Genomic DNA, 21,452 nt, shown 5'->3' on the forward strand with positions numbered 1-21,452 from the left:
TGAATATCAAGTATTAACTCTGCTTTCTCTCCACAGATGCTGCCAGACCCAGAATTTTACCAGAAATTTCAGTTTCTGTTACAAATACCAAGAGATGTATCAATAGATTACTGAATTCTATTGTTCATTTTAAAATATATTTCTCAAAAAAAAGCCTGCAATGTAGTGGGTTTGGCATGCTTTTAGGGAACATTAGAATAACAAAATCAACATTCTTTGGCCCATTTCATACCGTTTTCGAAAGGAACAGATACTTGCATTTATATGGAACTTTACATTACCATTTGACATCACAAAGTGTTTCTGCCAATGAATTAATGTGGGAAATGGGGCAGTCAACATGTACAGACCAAGTTCCCACAGTGTGTTCTGAGGATTCAATCTGTAAATACTGAGGTCAACTTATATGTTGAGTATAAAATGTGAATTGTTGGTGTGAGTGTCCTTGAAAAAAATGGTGATAAACTGCCTTCTTGAAAAACAGCAATATGTAGTGTGAAGCTGCATTGTTGTTTGGAAGGAAAATGTAAAAAAAATGTCTCATTCTGTGGCATGTTTTATTGATTGTAAATTCTACAAAGATATCTTTCACCATAATCAATGGGCACCTTTGCAAATAACCATAGAACCTGCCCTAACTGTCTTTGCCCAATTGTAAGATATCATTAGATAAAACATGCATTCTTTGGGAGAAACATTGAGTCTGACTGATGAAAGTATAGCATGCAGCAACACATAAGTCAAGAATATGCAAAAACATGATTTTAAGGGCTGGGAAAATGGGACTTTCATATATGCCTGGTCGATTTATATGCTGTGACCTATGTTAATCTGTTCTTGTCGCAATGATTGAGGAACAAACGTGAACCAGGGTACTGAACATATCTGCAGCTCTCTTTTGAAGTCAAACAACATTTCTGAAAGTGCAGTTTTTCCTCAGTTCTGCACTGCAGTACCAGTCTAGATTTTCTACTCAAGTCCTGGGGTACCACTTGAACCACGGACCTGTGACTCAGAGGTGAGTGTCACGAAGTAAGAGTTCATTAAAAGAATCACGAGTGCTTGCTCCTTCGCATAATGCAACAACTATGCTATAATACATTCTTCACTTGGACAGGAGGAAACAGGATGGCAAGACATTTGAAGGCAATTCACTCAACTTACCCTGGGTAACATTTGGAGGAGATTTGAGTCAAACTCAACTGTCAGTTTCTGCTCCTGGAAAGTGATTTATGGCACAGCATGAAGAGCAAGGGTGAGACTGTATAATGAGTCAGGATGTACAAATAGAAGATGATTTACTTAAAACCAATTTCACAGCAATCAGAGAAGGTTTAGGACTTCAAAGAACTTCATATACATCAGCACAGCATACAATGACAACACATGGCCACAAATGGACCATAATCGATTTTTCACTTTGAAAATTCATCTTTTCAGCAAGCAGAATCTTGCTTTTATTATGCCAGAGTTGGCTATTTGCACAATACTAATACCAAAGAAATTCAATGAATTTCACGACTGGAACTGAGTTTTAAACTGCAAAAAGATCAGGCAGCCCCTGGGAATCAATTTATTTTAGTTAATTCATGCTGCAATTTGATGCAGCTATTAAGTGCCATCTCAAGCTAAGTGGAATTTTTGAAACTTTCTTCATGTTGCCAAATCATTGACTCAAAACTACCAAAGTTGTTCAAATTTTTTCTAGCTTTATAAGATTTCAACAGCCAGTGAATTTCCCACATAGAGTATCTACTTATGCAAGACAGTCCTTTACTCATTTAACAGCATTATTCAATCAGGCTTGTATAATAAGCACCTTTTTAGTAAGTGATATGTTCTCATTTAAAGTTGCCTCATTCTGCATTAACATCTGTAAATTAATAGGGCCCGTGAAAACTTGTTGAATGTCATGGTATTTGTTTAACAGTGTTTCCCACTCAAATATAAGGATTCCAAGTATGACCTTTGCAGAGCCATTAAGACAGCTAAGGATTAATACCGATCCAAACTAGAGTTCCAGATAGACACTGGCAACTATGGCAAGGACTGAATGACATCACAGGTTCTAAAAAGAGAGAGTGCAAGATAGCAGACAATGACAGATCCCTCCCAGATTGTCTCAATGCCTTCTAGCTCGCTTTGAGCAGACTTTCGGTGGAGAGGTAACACCCATTCCGTAAAGTCCTGATGAACCTATCCCAACAGTCAATGCGCCAGAGGTCAGATCAGTTTTCCTTCGTGTGAATCCAAGGAAAGTGATGGGACCAGATGGAGTACTAGGCCGTGCACTCAGAACATACGCAGATCAACTGGCAGAGGTCTTCTCGGACATCTTCAACCTCTCTTTGCAGCAGACCACTGTCCCTGCCTGTCTCAAGAGGGCCAACATCATCCCTGTGCCCAAGGAGGCTCATGCAGCATGTCTCAATGACTGCCACTCAGTGGCCCTAACTTCAGTGGTTATGAAGGGCTTTGAAAGGCTGGTCAGGACATTAATCAACTCCCCACTACTCTTGACCCACTCCAATTTGCCTAACGGACCAACAGAACCACGTCAGATGCCATATCACTTGTCCTTCACTCCTCCCTAGAACACTGACACCATGAACAGCTACGTAAGAATCCTACTCATTGACTACAGTTCAGCCCTCAACACTATTATCCCCTCAAGACTGATTACTAAACTTAGTAATCTTGGACTAAGCCCCATTCTCTGCAACTGCATCCTCAATTTCCTAATCCACAGGTCACAGTGAAGATTGGGGACAATATTTCATCATCACTAACGCTCAACACTGGAACCCCCCAGGGGTGCGCACTCAGCCCCCTACTGTACTCCCTGTATACCCATGACTGCGTCACCAAATACCAGACTAACGCCATTTACAAGTTTGCTGATGGCACTACCGTAGTCGGTCGAATCTCAGATGGCAACAAAACAGACTACAGACAGGAGGTGAAAGACCTGGAAAAATGGTGCACTGAGAACAACTTAGCTCTCAATGCCAGCAAAACCAAGGAACCCGTTATTGATTTTCGGCAGGATGTTACTCATGCCCCCCTACATATTAAAAGCACAAAGATGGAATGAGTGGACAGTGTTAAGCTCCTGGGAGTGATCATTCACAACAAGCCATCTTGGACTCTTCATGTGGACACACTGGTTATAAAGGCCCAATGTCTCTTCTTCCTCAGGCAGCTGAGAAAATTTGGCATGACTGCAAATATCCTTGCCAACTTTTATAGGTGCACCATCGAGCGCATTCTGTCCAGAAGTATCACTACCCGGTATGGCAACTGTACCATTTAAGATCGGAGATGGTTACTGAGATGTTGAACTCGGTCTGGACAATCACAAAGGCCAACCTCCCATCTACAGAATTCATCTACCAGGCTCGTTGTCAAGGGAAGGCTGCCAGCATTCTCAAAGATCCATCCCACCTTGGCAATGCTTTTCTTCAACCTCTACCATTGGGGAAAAGGTACAGAAGCCTGAACACACGCACCAGTCAGTTTCATAACAGTTTCTACTCTACTGTTGTTAGAATACTGAATGGACTCACAGACTCTTAACATTCGCTGGTACCTGTGTTTTCGTTTTTGCCACTGCTTACCTATTATTTACTTATCTATGCTACTTAACTATGTGGATTGCAAGACAAAGCCTTTCCCTGTGCCTCGGTACACATGACAACAAATTCAATTCAATTCAAATACATGTAAATCCTGTCCCTCAGGATTCCCTCTAGCAATGTGCCCATCAACGATGTTAAAAATCATACAACACCAGGTTATAGTCCAACAGGTTTAATTGGAAGCACTAGCTTTCGGAGCGCTGCTCCTTCATCAGGTGCCTTAATCAGGCACAACCACCTGATAAAGGAACTTCCAGATCCTTCCCTAAAGTAAACACTGGTGTGAAATATTCATTCAATATCACTCCCATTTTCTGTGGTTCCACACATAGTTGGTCTTGTCTATGATATTTATTTGGTAGCAACTTTGACAAAACCAGGCTTGGGGTTGTGAGATTTTGACTCAACCTCAGTTTGTATAACATTAACACACAAACCAGATTAGTTAATAATAAGTTTGCAAATTAAGAAATAAAAGCTACATGAATCATTGAGAAAAGTTATCCCCAGATGCACCATATATCAGAGCAGTTGTATTGAGTTTAGGTTTTGTTTTGGGTTGAGTAACAGTTTGTGTCATGAATGTGACTAACAGTGAGGCTAGCTTTGATTGCATCAAATGTTAGAGCAGCTTGAAAGCTATACTCCTTCTTAGTGCACTCACTCGAATTTCTGTCACTATGTCTACTGAAGTACTAATGATTCTGATGTAGATGACATAATCCAATGAAGTTCATGGAGAGCTTTATTTTTAAAAACAAAAAAACTTTTAAGAAGTGTTTTCTAAATAATGAAATACTAGCAATGCAAATTTTATTTTATTGTCTGTACACAGTATATCATTACCTGTTGTGGTGACCTACACATTCAATAACCATTCCCTAATGACTACTTATTTCTTTGCGATTCATGCTTCTTGATATCTCAGTTCAGAATCATTGCATACCAACAACTCCTCAGTGTAATTAGTATACAATGATCTCAACAGAGGGATGGACAGTATTAAAAAGTAAAGCAGTGGGATACACACCTCTGAATAACCACTTGATGTGGTTTGATAATTATAATCACCCAGGAGGATGAAGGAGAGAGGTAGGAGGATGAAGGAGAGAGGTAGGAATTAAAGTATGCTGCTCAATATATCAAGTCAAAAGGAACCCGACAACATGGGTTTGCTGCACAGTAAGCACGAAGTGAGAACACATTGAAATTTGTCAGGTCAACAGAATGCCTTTTGTAACTGATTAATGTTGATTTAGAGAACTTTACACTGAATTGTTCATTGAATTTTACAAAGAGTAGGCAGTGCTTACATTCAAATCTCATATCCACCTCTCCCAACCTTAGCCATGAAAATATCTTTGAGATAGAGACAAAATGTCAACAATATTAAAGCTGCAGCCAGTAGAGGCAGCAGTACAACAACAGTGGGTGTCATACTGGCAGAAATCATGACCTGTACTTATCTCAACCATGTGATATTCTTGAAAATTAGGTAAGAGCAATTCAGAGTTGTGCTGGTGAACTTGGGCATGGACATGTTTCCAGTTATCTAAATCCTAGGGACAAAATAAAGTCTGCTAATTACCATTAAACAACAGATTAATTCATTCATTTTCCTTGGCTATTTTGGCAGGTGTGTTATCCCATTTAGCTTAAAATAGTACATAAAGCATGTTTTATGAATGCAAACAACAGCCTGTTAATAATCATAAATTATTATTTCAGATTAAATTCTCTTACTTGGAGCAGGGAGTGGAGGTAGCATTAAATTCTACCGACCGGGTACGATACATGATTTTGAACAGCTTCTTAAAGTATTTCAGGAACATACTTTGATAAAATCATGTTATTCATAATTTGAAATGTTTTCCTCAATTGGCAAGATTTCTAAAATTACAATGCACACCCCCCAGCCAAAATTAGCTTGGTAAAACATCGACATCCAAGTTGAAGCAGTCTCATTGAGACTAATCATCCATTTCATGATCCAGTTCAATGGCTTAGTCAAATATTTTCAGTCAGCTTGATCAATAATCACTCTTCGGAAACCTCAAATTAACAAATCTGACTATATTTTCACTTTGATACTGCCAAAGCTGAAAGGTTGTTGGTTCAGATCCTATTCCATAAACATAGATGAAAGGCTGGTCCTTCGTTGCAGTATGGATGGAATGTTGCATGCCATAACTCTGAGCAGCAAAGGTAATTCCTGGCCGATATTTATCCTTCAAATCAACATTACTAAAATAGATTTGGTCATAATCTCACTGCACTTTTTTGGAACCATGCTGGGGATACATTTCCCTTTAAATATCACTTACCATGAGTGAATAGTGTTTCTCAAGAGCAAAATATTTATTTTCACAAATGGACTGTGCCCTTGCCAGAAATCAATGTGACCTGGGTCTAACAACTGACTAACCAAAATAGGACAAACCACATACTGAATTTAAAGGATTCCCACTTTCCTTCAAAAATATCAAACAAATCTCACAGTATCAAACAAGGGCAGACCACTGTACTTAATTATTAGTTAAACATAACAAAAATTACCAAGACAAAACATTACATCACCAATGTTTAATGTCAGTGACAGCATTAATCTCCTGCAGCAAAGCAGCTTTCAATAGTATTCATTTTTAAAAATAGATTTGCCTCAATAAATGATTCACACAGACGCTGATTTGAGTCTACCACAGACTCTCCAATTATGATTTCTCCGCACTTAAATCAAGCATCTTTATTTTTCCACACAAAATCAGTCCAGGCCAATCAAACCAATATTGAAATTAAATCTTAATTGACCCTGGAACAAAAAGCATAATCCTTTCCCATATGAGTTGGTTACAATTGACAGGCAACACAGTATTCACATTTGTGTAGCTTTATCAAATGTTGTCTGTACATGTTCAACTAACAAAACATTATGTACAACCATGCACTTAAATCAATCCAACAGTGACAATAGCTATTTACTGGAAGAAAATGGTAGCATTCCAGAATTCAAGTTAAACATGGATGAAAGAGAAAGAACGGAGTAACGTTTCAGCTAATATCTGTCAACTGACAAAGATCAAGAGAATAAATATCTTGAACTTGGAAATATGCTGATATTTTGCTGCAATATGATGGAGTGTTGCATTGTTTCATGAGGAATTGAACAGAAGCTCTGTCACCTTACTCAGGTGAAGACAAAAGATGCCAGTGCACTCGGGACAGAGGAGCACATTGCTTTTGTGATGTTTAAATTTTCTCCATCAAACACAAGCATAAAAAATCATGCTGTCTGCTGGCATAGATTGTGACATCTGTCCACATAACAGCAATGACTTAGCTGACCTGTGAAGCACCTGAAGGTGGAATAACCTTGCTCCTGCCTCTTATTTTTTCTTTTTGATACTGATCTTGATTTCGTATATTTTTTTCCATTAAGTTCCAACTCCAAAAACACCACACTTGAAGCCAAGGTTGACTTCAAGTGGATCAGGCCATGTACAGGAACAATTTACTGCAACTGTAATTGTGACAGGCTCACCACATCAGACATATAGTTATGAAGTAACTACTTAGCCACAATTTCTGAAGCCTCAAAAGGGGATGTGATACAGCACTAGAAAAGTACAATTCTTTCCTTCACGCTTTCTCTGTTCTCACCCAAAGCTGAAGGGAATATCTTTATGTTAGAATGAAGACATTTAAACAAACCTTTAAAAGCTACAAGCTGATGACAATAAAACTAACTGTTAAACAAGATTTTTAAATTATACATTGAGAAATTGAGATGAAATTATGTTTGAGAATCCATCTGGGCACCATGCCTAGCAGTTAGTGGTCTGCAGCTTTGATGTCAACTTATTTTTCCCTTCTGCCAGGCTTCTAGCAGTAAAAATACTTGTATCAATGTAGTGCATTCCAAAACCATGGGACATCCCAAAATGCTTTACAGCAAGAACTTTTGAAATGTCACTGATGTTGCAATGGAGATAAGCCAGCAGCCAACTTGTGCACAACATGCTCGCACAAACAGTGATATGATAATAACCAGATGACCTATTTTTGTAATGTTGATTGAAGGATATTGGCGAGGGAATTGCTTTCTTCAAAATAGTGTCATTCTGTCATTTACATCTGATGTGAGATGGAAAAGTGAACTTTGATTTAATTTTCAGGGCCTATACAGCTCAGCCATTTTTACATGCTTGCTTTCCACCTACACATCCCACACTTCTTCAATTAAATCACGCTTAATCTGCATCATTTGTCATTTATTTATTACGATTGCTATCACTGCTGCTTTGTGCTACAACACAATTATATTCACTTAGTTATCACCTTTCCCCCACTTCAAACCTTTACATACGTTTGCTTCCAGAAAAACACACAATCAAGTCAAATTTGGACAAAAGGTTTCAGACATGTAACTTGCAAAAATCCAAGTACAAAACACCCAAATATTCTTGATTTTTTTTAATGATCATGTATAATACTTCATTCTGAAGCACCTTTGCTCAGAATAACACCCCCATCTCACATAAAATGCAATTGTGCTTACTCAGAGTTCTCTTCAAACTACAACTTAAGATTTTCAGTTGCAGCAGGAAACCAGCTTCTTTTCTGTTGATTAATGCAACATTTTTGCTCTTCCTGAGGTCAATGAATGACTTGAATGTTTCAATTTTATATTTCAAGGAGAAATGCATGGTGTGATTTTTATTCTTAGTGGGCGGCACGGTGGCACAGTGGTTAGCACTGCTGCCTCACAGCGCCTGAGACCCGGGTTCAATTCCCGCCTCAGGCGACTGACTGTGTGGAGTTTGCACGTTCTCCCCGTGTCTGCGTGGGTTTCCTCCGGGTGCTCCGGTTTCCTCCCACAGTCCAAAAGATGTGCAGGGTCAGGTGAATTGGCCATGCTAAATTGCCCGTAGTGTTAGGTAAGGGGTAAATGTAGGGGTATGGGTGGGTTTCGCTTCGGCGGGTCGGTGTGGACTTGTTGGGCCGAAGGGCCTGTTTCTACACTGTAATGTAATCTAATGTAATCTAATCTAAAACAAAAGATTTGTGTAAATGTTTCACTAATAATACAAAAAAAGTTGACAAGTATTGATGACCTTTTCCAAACTCAAAAGCCTACATCATAAACACTGATAAAATGATTTAAACACAAGTAGGGTTGGGTTTGACTTGCTGAATCCAATATTCAATTGCTGAAAATCTGATAAGACGGCATTTTCTGTGGACAGTGATTTCATTTTTGCTGTTCTCTGTCCAATACTTAAATCAATTCACTGAGACTGTTTCACCATGCAGAGATATAAATATTTCACAATACTGGAGATAGTGTATTATAAAGAAAGTTACACTATCAGATCATAATTGCTCACACCGTCACTGAAAATGGTATTAGGCTTACATCCTCAAGCAGTTTCCTTACCCTGCTGGGAGCGTGCATCAAAAGTTCAAGAGTTGACGTCAGGTAGTCTTCTTGGATATCACATTGCTGGAAATCTCCACAGCAAACTTCTGATGAGTTCACTCAGTTGGCAAAGCTCCTTGCTGAGAATGTATATTAGCACAATGTTTCCACTATTGCTTCAAAGGGCTGAATAGCTTACTGCTGTTTTTACGTTTTAAAGAACAATCACTGCTCAAAAACAACCCACAGTCTTTGCTTCTATCAACTATAGAAACTGCCCCCCATTCTGGGACATTGCCATCCACATCTCAAATATAGGTCACTTATCTTGGGCTCTTCATATGCTTGAATGTCAGCAGTTGGATGAAGGGAAAAGATTCATTAGTGAGCCTTTCAGCATTCAGCTCCTGGATATAAAACTAAGTTAGTTGTGCTATAACAGTTTTGATTAAGTTACATACATATACTAGAATAGGAAAGCCAAAGTTGCGTCTCAAGTAAACATCATTGTACACCATGTACTTAGGTCTAGGTACAAATACATCAAATTTATTTCAACATCATTTATTCAGCAGCTGAAAGGCATTTAACATAATTGTTAGTTCTGGTGGTCTTATCGAGAAGGGAATCAAGGGTTATGGAGAAAGGGCAGGAAAGTGGACTTGAAGAATGTCAGATCCGCTATTATCCTCTTGAATGGCAGTGCATGCTCAAGAGGCTGAACAACCTATTCCTGTTCCTAATTCTGATGTTCTTATGGTCATTTCACTGTAAATCTGTTTACAATGACAGAGCAAAGTTTACAAACTTTTTAAAAATTCATTCGTGGAATCAGGGCACCACTGGCTATGCCAGCATTTATTGCCCTCCCCTAATCGCCCGAAGACCATTGAGAGTCAACACACTGCAGTGGGTCTGGAGTCATACGTACACCAGACCAGGTAAGGATGGCAGATCCTTCCCAAAAGTACATTAGTAAATCAGCTGGGTTTTTTCAACAATCAAAATGGATTCATAATCATTAGATTCTTAATTCCAGATTGTTACTGTATTCAAATTCCACTGTCTGCCATGGTGGGATTCAAACCCAGGTCACCAGAATAATAGTCCAGCAATACTACTACGAGGATATTTATACTGTGTTGCTTAACTATGGATGAAACCAGGCACAGGAGGGCAAGAGAACTATTACCATAAAGTTGAATGAAGTGAGAATTTGCATACAAATCAGGCATAAATAAGCAAGAGACTCAGAGAAATATGAGGGGAATGTGGTAATTAGAGCAAAGGAGCATTTTTATATATGGCTCAGGTCTAAACTGTTCTAAATGTCAAACTATTTTAAGGCAATTCTCCAGCTTTGGCCTTTTGAAAGAAAGGAGCTGCTAAAGTTTGCGTAACAAATATTTCAGTTGCTGAACAGTTTGGAATTCTAATCTTCATCAGTTAGGAGGGAGAAAAAGAACCTTTTGAACTATTTTTATTGTAATACAATTGGTGACGGCAAACTACAGAATTCACAAACTCACCTGACTGCCTAGATTTTAAAATTTAAGACTTTAAAAACTGTCACAACAGAAACAGCTTCGGTCCAGAGTTAGCTAGAAAGATAAGTAAACATCAACTGCTTCCGATAAATTTTGAATTATTCAAAAACTTGATTGTAGGGAGTAAGCGACTGAGAGCAAATTCTGATAACTCCAACTCAATATTGAAATCCTGCACCTGGATGGAATCTACTATCCCAAAGGGGAATTTCAACAGAACACAAAGTCTATTAACATAGAACATGCATTATCTCAAACATTCATACATATCTTGATGTCTTAATTTCTTCTTAGTTTGGAAATCTGCATGGCTGAAGCAATTGATTAACTGAAATATGGCTGTAGGGTAAGAAAAAGCTAAATTTATATCACACCTCAGCACGTCTACTTTGCAGATCATGAATCACATTTCATGGGTTACTTTGGGAAGTGTAGCAGCCATTCTGCATACAGCAAGATGTCAAAAATAGCCATGAGGTAAATATCCAGATAACATGTTTTAGGGAGTGGGGATAAATATCATTCAGAAAAAAAAATCTTCAATCTTCTATCCACGGAGCATAAATTTTGTCTAATAACTAATATAAAGGAAAGCACCTCTGGCAGTCAACACTTCTCGCTATGTTGAAGAGCTAGCCTAGCTTATTATTTGAGTCGCAAAATTGCATTTGAACCCACACCCTTCTGATTCAGATGGAGTGACAGTACAGTAACAAAGTTCCAATACTTTTATTTCAAAATGCATGTGTTTAAAGTACACGCACTACTTCTTCAATTCCTAATTTGTATCAGACAAGAATTTGAGAGAGAGTCGAAGAACGTGGTGCTGGAAAACTACAGCCGGTCAAGCAGCATCCGAGGAGCAGGAGAATCGACATTTTGGGCATAAGCCCTTCCTCAGGAATGAGGCTTGTGGACCAAGGGGGCTGCGAGATAAATGGAAAGGCGGGGCTGAGGGCAAGGTAGCTGGGAATTCGATAGGTAGATAATGGTTGGAGAGGAGTGTGGAGCAGATAGGTGGGAAAGAAGATGGACAGGTAGGAGGGTGGTACCAAGTTGGAAAGTTGGGACTGGGAAAAGGTGGGGAGGGGGGAAATGGGGAGACTGGTAAAATCCACATTGATCCCATTGGTTGGAGGGATCCAAGGCAGAAGATGAGGCGTTCTTCCTCCAGGCTTCAGGTGGTTAGGGTTTGGCAATGGAGGAGGCTCCTTCCTCAGCGCCTGGCTACAGAACGAACTGATCCTGCAGGGATCATTCAGACCATCACAACAGGACAACCAGTACCTACAACAAATCTAAAGCCTTCAGATACAGTTGTCCTTCCAGATCCACCAGTCCACACTTGCAGCCATGTGCCGCCACCTACTTTCCCTGAAGTCAGTCCTGCCACAGCTCAGGGCCACACTCTCCCAGACTTGCAAAGGACCTCTGCTGTTCTTCATGCTCAGAAGAATCCACACTCTGAACACAGCTTCCAACCTCAAAGTCTGGGAACCCCACACCTCCAGATTCTACCTCCTACCCAAAATTCACAAACCTGACTGCCCCGGTCGACCCATTGTCTCAGCCTGCTCCTGCCCTCCTGAACGTATCTCAGCATACCTTGACACTGTCCATCTTAGTCGAGGAACTCGCCACCTAAGTTCAAGACACCACTCACGCCCTCTACCTCCTCCATGACCTTTATTTCCCTGACCCCCAACGCCTTATCTTCACCATGGACACCCAGTCCATGTAAATGTCTATCCGCCATGAAGAAAACCACCAAGCCCTCTGTTCCTTCCTCTCCCACCGACCCAACCAGTATCCTTCGACTGACACACTCATTCAATTGGCTGAGCTGGTCCCTCAACAATTTCTGCTTCCAATCCTCCCACTTGCTCCAGACTAAAGGGGTAGCCATGGGCACCCACATGGGCTCCAGCTATGCCTGCCTCTTTGTCGGGTACATGGAACAGTCCATCTTGCGCAGCTATACTGGCGCCACTCCCCACCTTTTCCTCTGCTACATCGATGACTGTATCAGCACTACCTTGTCCTCCCAAAAAGAGGTTGAACAGTTCATCAACTTCACAAACACCTTCCACCATGACCGCAAGTTTACCTTGATCATCTCAGATACCTCCCTCCCCTTCCTGGACCTCTCCATCTCTATTTCCGGTAACCGATTCAACATGGACATCCACTACAAACCGAATGACTCCCACAGCTACTTAGACTACACCTCCTCCCACTCTGCCTCCTATAAAAATGCTATCGCTTATTACCAATTCCTCTGCCTCTGCTCCCAGGAGGACCAATTCCACCACAGAACATCCCAGATGGCCTCCTTCTTCAAAGACTGCAACGTCCACTCCCCATGTGCCCTCCAACACATCTCCACTTACCGCACCTCTGCTCTTGAACCCCACCTGCCCAATCGTAACAAGGACAGAACACCCACCCCCCCCCCAGTCCTCACCTTCCAGCCCACCAACCTCCATATATATTGCATCATCCTCTGTCATCTACAAACAGACCCTACCACCAGAGATATATTTCCCTCCCCACCCCATCTGCATGTCACAGGGACCATTCGCTCCGTGACTCCCTTGTCAGGTCCATGCCCCACCCTCCCCTGCCACTGCAAGTAGTGCAAAACTTGCGTCCACACCTCCCCCCTCACTTCTGTCCAAGGCCCCAAAGGATCCTTCCACATCCAACAAAAATTCTCACGTGCTTCCACACTTGTCATGTACTGTATCCGTTGCACCAAATGAGGTCTCCTCTACATTGGGGAGACAGGACGTCAACTTGCGGATTGTTTCAGAAAACACCTTTGGGACACCTGCACCAGCCAACCCCATTGCCCTGTGGCTGAACACTAACTTCCTAAAGGACATGCAAGTCCTGGGCTGCCTCCATCGCCAAACCCTAAAACACCCAACACCTGGAGGAACATCTTCTGCCTTATGGGATCAATGCAGATTTTACCAGTTTCCCATTTCCCCTCCTTATCCTAATCCCAATCTTCTAACTTGGCAACCCCTCTTGAATGATCCTACCTGTCCATCTTCCTTCCCACCTATCTGCTCCACCCTCCTCTCTGACCTATCACTTTCACCCCCCATTATCATCTACCTATCGCACTCCCAGCTACCTTGCTCCCAGCCCCAGCCCCAGCCCCAGTCCCCGCCCATTTATCTTTCAGCCCCCTTGGACCCCAAGCCTCATTCCTGATGAAGGGCTTATGCCTGAAACATCGATTCTCCTGCTCCTTGGATGCTGCTTGACCTGCTGTGCTTTTCCAGCACCACACTCTTCGAATCTGATCTCCAGCATCCGCAGTCCTCATTTTCTTCTAAGAATTTGAGATAGCGCAAAACTTCTGGATTCACAGCAAATCTCCTTTCAGTACTTGCTTATGTACCCACTTCCAAGGTCTCTACTGGAATTTCTTGGGTATGCTGCAAACAGAATCTTAACCTCATAATATAAGGAACTTGGTCAAAAATAAAGCATGCACAGATTTAGCATGCAAATGTGCAATTTTAAATATAAATACAGTCTACCAGAAATCTTCCAACATCACACTGTGTGTAAAATAAATGGATTTACTGGCTCAATGAGGATAAGCCCAAACACCACCAAACCTACAAATGATACCTATGCAGGGCCGGTGAGCTTTTGAAAAGCATCAGTCTCAAACAGGGAAAATTACTGCATTTATTAGTTAGTAAAATGTCACAATTTCAGAATGCATTTTGCAGTAATTATCAAGGGTGGTGATAGAAACCAAAAACATATAATGAAACGGCTGTCATCAGGAACAAGATCTTAAACATTCTAACATTTAAATACAATATATTTGTCTGAACAATGAAATCTTGAAAGAAGTTTACTGAGTACCTTTCAAACACAGAATTATCTAAAACACATCTCAATGTCACTTCTTGGGGTATAGAGCACTGGAAATTAAACACGACTATTCGAAGCATCATCAAAAATGTGATTATTTAATTAAACCACTGAACTGACCCAATTCTGTCCAACTGCTAAAATAACATGCAAACCAGTTAATAATTATTTCTACTAATTAAATGCTGTCGACATTTTGTCATTGGTGAAAAATTGAATTGTTAGTATATAACTGTGTCCCTTTAAAAAATTCCTGTTCATGCATATAGAGAGACATAGACATACAAAGACAGTCACAAATATTTGGGTAGACAAAAAAAAGAGAAACATTTCAATAGTACCAGTTCAGACCACAGATGTTGTTAAGTTGTTTCCTTTCAGTTCCTTCCGATTCTTTGCTGATTACACAAACTGAAGGGACACTGATCCTCAACCATTCATTTACTTGTTAAGAATTCATCCTTTCAATGTCTCTAATGGTGATTTTCCCCTCTTCCCTTGCACAGAAAGCACCTTACAGAGAAAAGCTGAGGGAAAGTAGCTAGCTTCTAAGCATTTTCTTTTACTTCGCCACATAGAAAAGAGAGAAAGAGAGATAGATGTTTCCTCTTCACAGGGTGAATGGTCCTGCAGTATTTTCCATACATAAGGCTGTAGCTTCTTGCTCAGGCGCCAAACAAAAGCTTGGTGCTTTGCTAAGCTCCCTTGAATCCACAACAGCTCATGCCAATCAAAAGGATATCTCGGTACAGAATTGCCCTGAACACACAGGCAATGTCCATTTATCTGGACTTTCCTATCAATGCTTCAGTAAAGCAACTTTGAATATACAACTCACAATTTGCTCCAATAACTTGTTTTTAAAACTGCAAACATCATCCATTACAGATTCCTTGATTCAAGCAACATCTTTTTCCCATTTTTAATCTGTAGTCCAAAGAACTCAGAAAGTGGTCTTCTCAACAACCATTTACCCATTAAATTTACAAAGGAAGAGCTGAATGACTCATCTACCAGCTTGTCAGGACATTAGGAGAACTTCCCTTCTTTTCTTCTATTAGTATTACAGAATCTTTTATATTCTTTTGACAGAAAAATACTTCAGAAAGTGCCGTGCTCTGTTAGCACCACACTGGATGGCCAGACTAGTGTGTTCATGCTTTTGGAGTAGGACTGAATCTATAAGCTTTTATCTGAGTAACAGTGCAATCTATCTGTGTTGCATACTTTGATCCAGGGGGAAAAAAAAGTTAAGCTTCTTCAACTTCCTAGGTAGTTATGGCATTCTTATCAGCAAGTTCCAAATTAGACCTGCACCGAATTAGCTATCAGGCTGGGGCCTTCAGCATTCCGGAAGTAGTAAAGGATAAAACAATTTAAAATAAATCTAACAGACCGCATGCTCCTGTCTAAACAAGAACATACATGTACCTGAAACGTCAACCAAAAGCAACTTTTGCATTCCATTATTGTGAATGAAGTGAGGCAGTGCAGCTCAGAGGTTACCACCTCTTCTCATAAGGTTGTGGCTTGCCTCAGCTCTGTTCTCTACTAGCGTAGCTGAGATTGAAAATTTAGATTGGTGGAACAAATGGGAGGAGAGAAGAGATGTGACTGAGGAAGAGGCAGGCCTGCACCCCAGCAATTTATGACAGTCCTAATTACAGTGGCCATGTACTCTGCCACTATAATGCTGCACTTCAAAAATTCAGAAAAACCAAGAAAACAAAAAATATAATTCAATAAACTCTGCAGCCACTTATCTACAGGAGCAGTTAGGATGCATTGCAAATATAGCTGAATAACTAAAGTCTGCAAGGAATGTGCCAGATCTACACATTTGGTACGGTCTCTCCTAACCAGGAAATGTATCCCCAGTTGTAGCAAGAAAGAAAGATTTCCTCCCATCTAAAATTATTTTTATAAGAATGGAGGAAAGCAGATTGAGCAAGTATTTATTGCCACTTTCAAGTCACTAGAAAGGGATTTCAAAATGTTCTCAATCATGCTGCTCTCACTGGAGAGCACTGAGTGGCAGCAGGTTAAAGTTACATTCACTTGCCATGTCCCAGGGCAAGTAGTGCATTCATGCTTACTGTCCACCTCTCGTGACTGAAATGGGGTTAATCACTCAAGGTACTGGATAGCACATTTGGGCCTGTGGAATCATCAAGGCTTTGAGAAGCAAGGAGAAAGACGAGAGTCATAGAGTCATAGAGATGTACAGCATGGAAACAGACCCTTCGGTCCAACCCGTCCATGCCGACCAGATATTCCAACCCAATCTAGTCCCATCTGCCAGCACCTGGTCCATATCCTTCCAAACCCTTCCTATTCATATACCCATCCAAATGCCTCTTAAATCTTGCAATTGTACCAGCCTCCATCACTTCCTCTGGCAGCTCATTCCATACACGTACCATCCTCTGCGTGAAAATGTTGCCCCTTAGGTCTCTTTTATATCTTTCCCCTCTCACCCTAAACCTATGCCCTCTAGTTCTGGACTCCCCGACCCCAGGGAAAAGACTTTGTCTATTTATCCTAACCATGCCCCTCATAATTTTGTAAACCTCTATAAGGTCACCCCTCAGCCTCCGACGCTCCAGGGAAAAACAGCCCCAGCCTGTTTAGCATTGTCCTATAGTTCAAATGAGAAAAGTTGCAAAATAATGATTTCTTCAGTTGCGATGATGTATTACAGGATTTTAAAACAATAAGATTGATGAGTAGTGATGAATGATGATGATAGAAGATCTCCACTTCAGGCTTTTTTTTTTTACAGGTTAGATGCAAGTTCTTAGTAACCTGTATTTGGGGCAGCACGGTGGCACAGTGGTTAACACTGCTGTCTCACAGCGCCAGAGACCTGGGTTCAATTCCCGCCTCAGGCAACTGTCTGTGTGGAGTTCGCACATTCTCCCCATGTCTGCGTGGGTTTCCTCCGGGTGCTCCAGTTTCCTCCCACAGTCCAAATAAAAATGTGCGGGCTAGGTGAATTGGCCACGCTAAATTGCCCGTAGTGTTAGGTAAAGGGGTAAACGTAGGGGAATGTGTCTGGGTGGGTTGCTCTTCGGAGGGTCAGTGCGGACTTGTTGGGTCAAAGGGCCTGTTTCCACGCTGTAAGTAATCTAAAAATCTAAAAATGCATTGACAACATATTAAACAATACTTTTGTTTGGTATCGCACAATCAATTGCGACAAAACAGCCTGAAAAGGCGAGTGGCTAGGATTTGTAGACAATTAAAGTTGCTGGATTCAAAATTTTACAGGATCTTTTGCAGGAAAACAAGTAGTTAAGCCCACCAGGCCGATTGTTGGTGCTCAGATCCCTCACCAGCCTCCTCTCGCACTTCATCAAACTTCTTCAAACTAGCTTTTTACTTCTTTCTCCCTCAGGGGTTTACCTGGCTTCCTCTTAAATACATGGATTTTATTTGCCACAACTACTCCCCAAGTTAAGAGAGTTCCATAACCTCATCGTTCTATGGATAGAGATGCTTCTCCTGCACTTCCTATTGGATTTATTCATGACCATGTTATATTTCAACATTTTAGTCAAATTTGACATATTCACAGCGAAAGAAATCTCCAATAATTCACCAAGGCCTATGTATCTAGATATCAGCATTGCAGAACTGTCAGACAGTATTTATTTGCACATTTGGACCAGGAAACACTACAGCAACAGAGGCAACAACACCAGCTGAAAGCTAACTTCACAGCAGCTAACAACATTCTAAGTATTTTCACAAAGTGCCTCAATGTACACTCCTATATCATTTTGCTTAAGTCCAAGAAAACATAGACATGCACTGCCCTTAGTGGTTCCAATCTTAACTCAATAAAATTGAGTTCCAAGATGAAACAGTTTTGTAGAAAAGACTTGAATATTGCCGAAAAAGACGCATTCTATTCAAAACTTCCTTCTTGCACTCATCAGGACATTTCTCAAGAATACTAAATCAAGGGTAAATTAACATTTATAATGCAGGAGAATAGACAGTTGACTGGTTGGCAAGTGGAGTCTGACTGGTAGAGGCAGTGCTATGGAAAATGTACCCATTAATATTGGCTTGCATAGTGTTTATCACTAAAAGAATGCTGCAATCAAGCCAAAGACACATTTTGCCTGTCACGCAAATGAGTTAAGGTGGTATATGAATTTCTGTGCATGGTCTCACAAAGGCATACATCCCAAAGACTGCATCAATCAACATTTCTTCTGCCCATTTGCAATAAGCGAGGTACTGTTAAATCCAAGCCTGTGCTTGCAAAACTCAATACAGTATGTAACATAGATGTGATTCTGCAATTAGACAACTTTCACTGGATAATCCCAAGCATGCTGACAACCATTTTAGGACTGTCAGTCAGACTTGCAGTGTGGCACAGTGAAATTGTCTTGCTGCTACAGACTTCTGAGGTTTATGCACGGTGGTGGTTTCTGGAAGTGGAAGCAATGTAACAGTATGGTAAACAAGTGAGGAGCTGCCCAGCACACTGTTCTTTGCAGACAAAAAGAACGTGTACACGTTTCTACTCAAAATTGGGTGATAGCCATTCACTGGTTCATTTCTCAGGTCAATGTTCTGAACAATTAGTGGAAACTAGTATGGTAGCATATTCTCCACGGCAAAGCCTGCATCAGAGTTCATTTGCTAATCAAATATCAGTCTTCTGTCTGATAGTATTAATAGGAACTCTTGCAAACTGTCCTGAGTGTAAGATGTAAAACATCAATGTCAGCAGTAGTCAAGATTTACTGAGCAGTGCATGGTTGTATTTGACCATTGTATTGTAAAATGAACTGTAGTGGTGTTAAGATTCAACAAATAGGGAAATGCTGTCACTTTAAATTTAGAGTTATGATATGCCTCCTCCATATAGGCTGAACCCAGCTACTCTTAGATTCTCAGGCTGCCTGGTCACTGATCATTCTCGCATTAGAAAGCTGTGACTAGTAAAGTAACATAAGGAATTAGTACTTGGGCCCCAGCTTTTCACAGTATATATCAATGATGTGGAGTTAGAGACCAAATGTAATATTTCTAAATTTGTAGATGATACAAAGCTAAGTAGGAATGTGCGTTGTGAGGATGATGTAGAGCAGCTTCATGATGATCCGGGCATGCTTAGTGAATGGCAGGTGAAACATAATGTGAAAAAATAAGAGGTTATGCACTTACGTAATAGAAACAGATATATGAAGTATTTCTTAAATAGTAAAACATTGCAAAGTGTAGATAAATCAAAGAGACCTTGATGCCCTTGTTGACAAATCACTTAAGTCTAATATGCAGGTGCAACAAACTATTGGGAAGAAATCTTGTGCAGTGTTAATGTCCCTATCCCTGAACCAGGAGACCCATTTTCAACTCCCACCTGCTCCAGAGGTGCATAATTATATCTCTGAACAGGTTAATTAAAAAATTGGTTAAATAAACAAAATTTAGCCTTTATTGTAAGAGGATTTGAGTACAGGAGTAGTAAAATCTTGCTTCAATCATAGAGGAGCTTGATAAGACCGCACTTGGAGCACAGTGTTCAGTTTTGGTCTCCTCATCTCAGGAAAGATATCATTGCCACAGAGGGAGTGCAATAAATGTAAAACAGACTTGTTCCAGGGATGGCAGGACTTCCTCGCAAGAGTTAGGGCAAATTTAGCCTGTATTCTTTAGAATTTCAAAGAATGAGGTGATCTAATTAAAACGCTCAAAATACTTAAAATAGACAAATGGGGTAGATGCAGGTAAGATGTTAATTCAGTTAGCGAGTCTAAAACAGAGGGTCACAATATAAAAACGGGGGAGCGCGAGATGGTACTCAGGTCACAAATGAGAATTTATTTTACTCAGATGGTCACGAACCTTTGGAATTTTCTACCATTGAGGATTGTAGAGGCTGAGGATTGGTCTATGTTTAAGGTAGCGATTTACAGATTTGTGATTACTGTACTGTATGGGGGTTGGAGGAGTGGGGAGACTGTATTGAATGGTGTGGCAAGCCCGATGGATTGAATAGCTGACTCCTGCTACTCTGTTCCAATTTTTCTACAGGAGGGAGACCAACTTCATAATCTTCTAACTTCATTCAAAACAGCACCACCCAGCTGGAATCTTCACTCATTCTCATAGCTGTATTTCAGAAGTTTAACAAACAATACCAATTCAAAGCTTTGTTATTACCCAGAGATCACTTCCTACACCTAAACCCTAAACATGAGTATTTGATATCTACAGCACTGGAGGAAACAGACTGATCATTTGAGTTTTCATGATACAAAGTACACAACTAAAAAGCAATGGCTCAAATCTTCTGTAGCATTGGAAACTATTTCTGACTCCAGTCAGATAAAAAAATGCACACTTACCTTTTGAGGAGTTCTCAGTATGAACTTCCAGTTCAAGAATCTTTCCAGGTAAAGCAGTCTGGTCCAGCCAAGGAATCCTGCAGCTAGCAATGAACTGGATTGGTACTGAAGCCATGTTTCCTTCTCTTAACACTATATTTTATACCAATGATTTAAAGGTCTCGAATACAATTTGAACATGCCGAGTGTGTAGAAGATGAAGCGGAGTGACACATGAGCAAGGGCATACAGGTGCCAAATAGGTGGAGGCTGACACCTGCTTATCTGCAGCTGTAAAGAGAGGGTAAATATGAATCAAAGGGAGATCACCAGTTTGCCAGAAGTTAGGGCAGGCTTTGATATGACCAACCTTTCCTGGATATCCATTCAAGTCAGCCAGTCAGAAGCCTCTAACACTTAATTCATGGTTGGAGACTTAGTTGGAGGAGATGGGGATTATCAAGCGCCAGGTAATTTGCCTAATGAAGTTTCAACATCCCACGTAGTAAATGCATTGGAAATTTCACCTGTTTGTGATGCAGATTTTCAAGAGTACCTCAAAGATTATCTGGAAACTGGAAGATCTGGGCCATTGCTGTTG

At 40.6% G+C, this 21,452-nt stretch overlaps 1 protein-coding gene across 1 annotated transcript in view; it reads right to left on the reverse strand.

Moving 5' to 3' along the window:
- Window positions 1–21,452, reverse strand: part of snd1 (staphylococcal nuclease and tudor domain containing 1) — an 854,179-nt gene that overhangs the window by 409,599 nt on the left and 423,128 nt on the right. The window lies entirely within an intron of this gene.

This window comes from Chiloscyllium plagiosum, chromosome 23 (assembly GCF_004010195.1).
Source record: "Chiloscyllium plagiosum isolate BGI_BamShark_2017 chromosome 23, ASM401019v2, whole genome shotgun sequence".
Classification (NCBI taxonomy): domain Eukaryota; kingdom Metazoa; phylum Chordata; class Chondrichthyes; order Orectolobiformes; family Hemiscylliidae; genus Chiloscyllium; species Chiloscyllium plagiosum.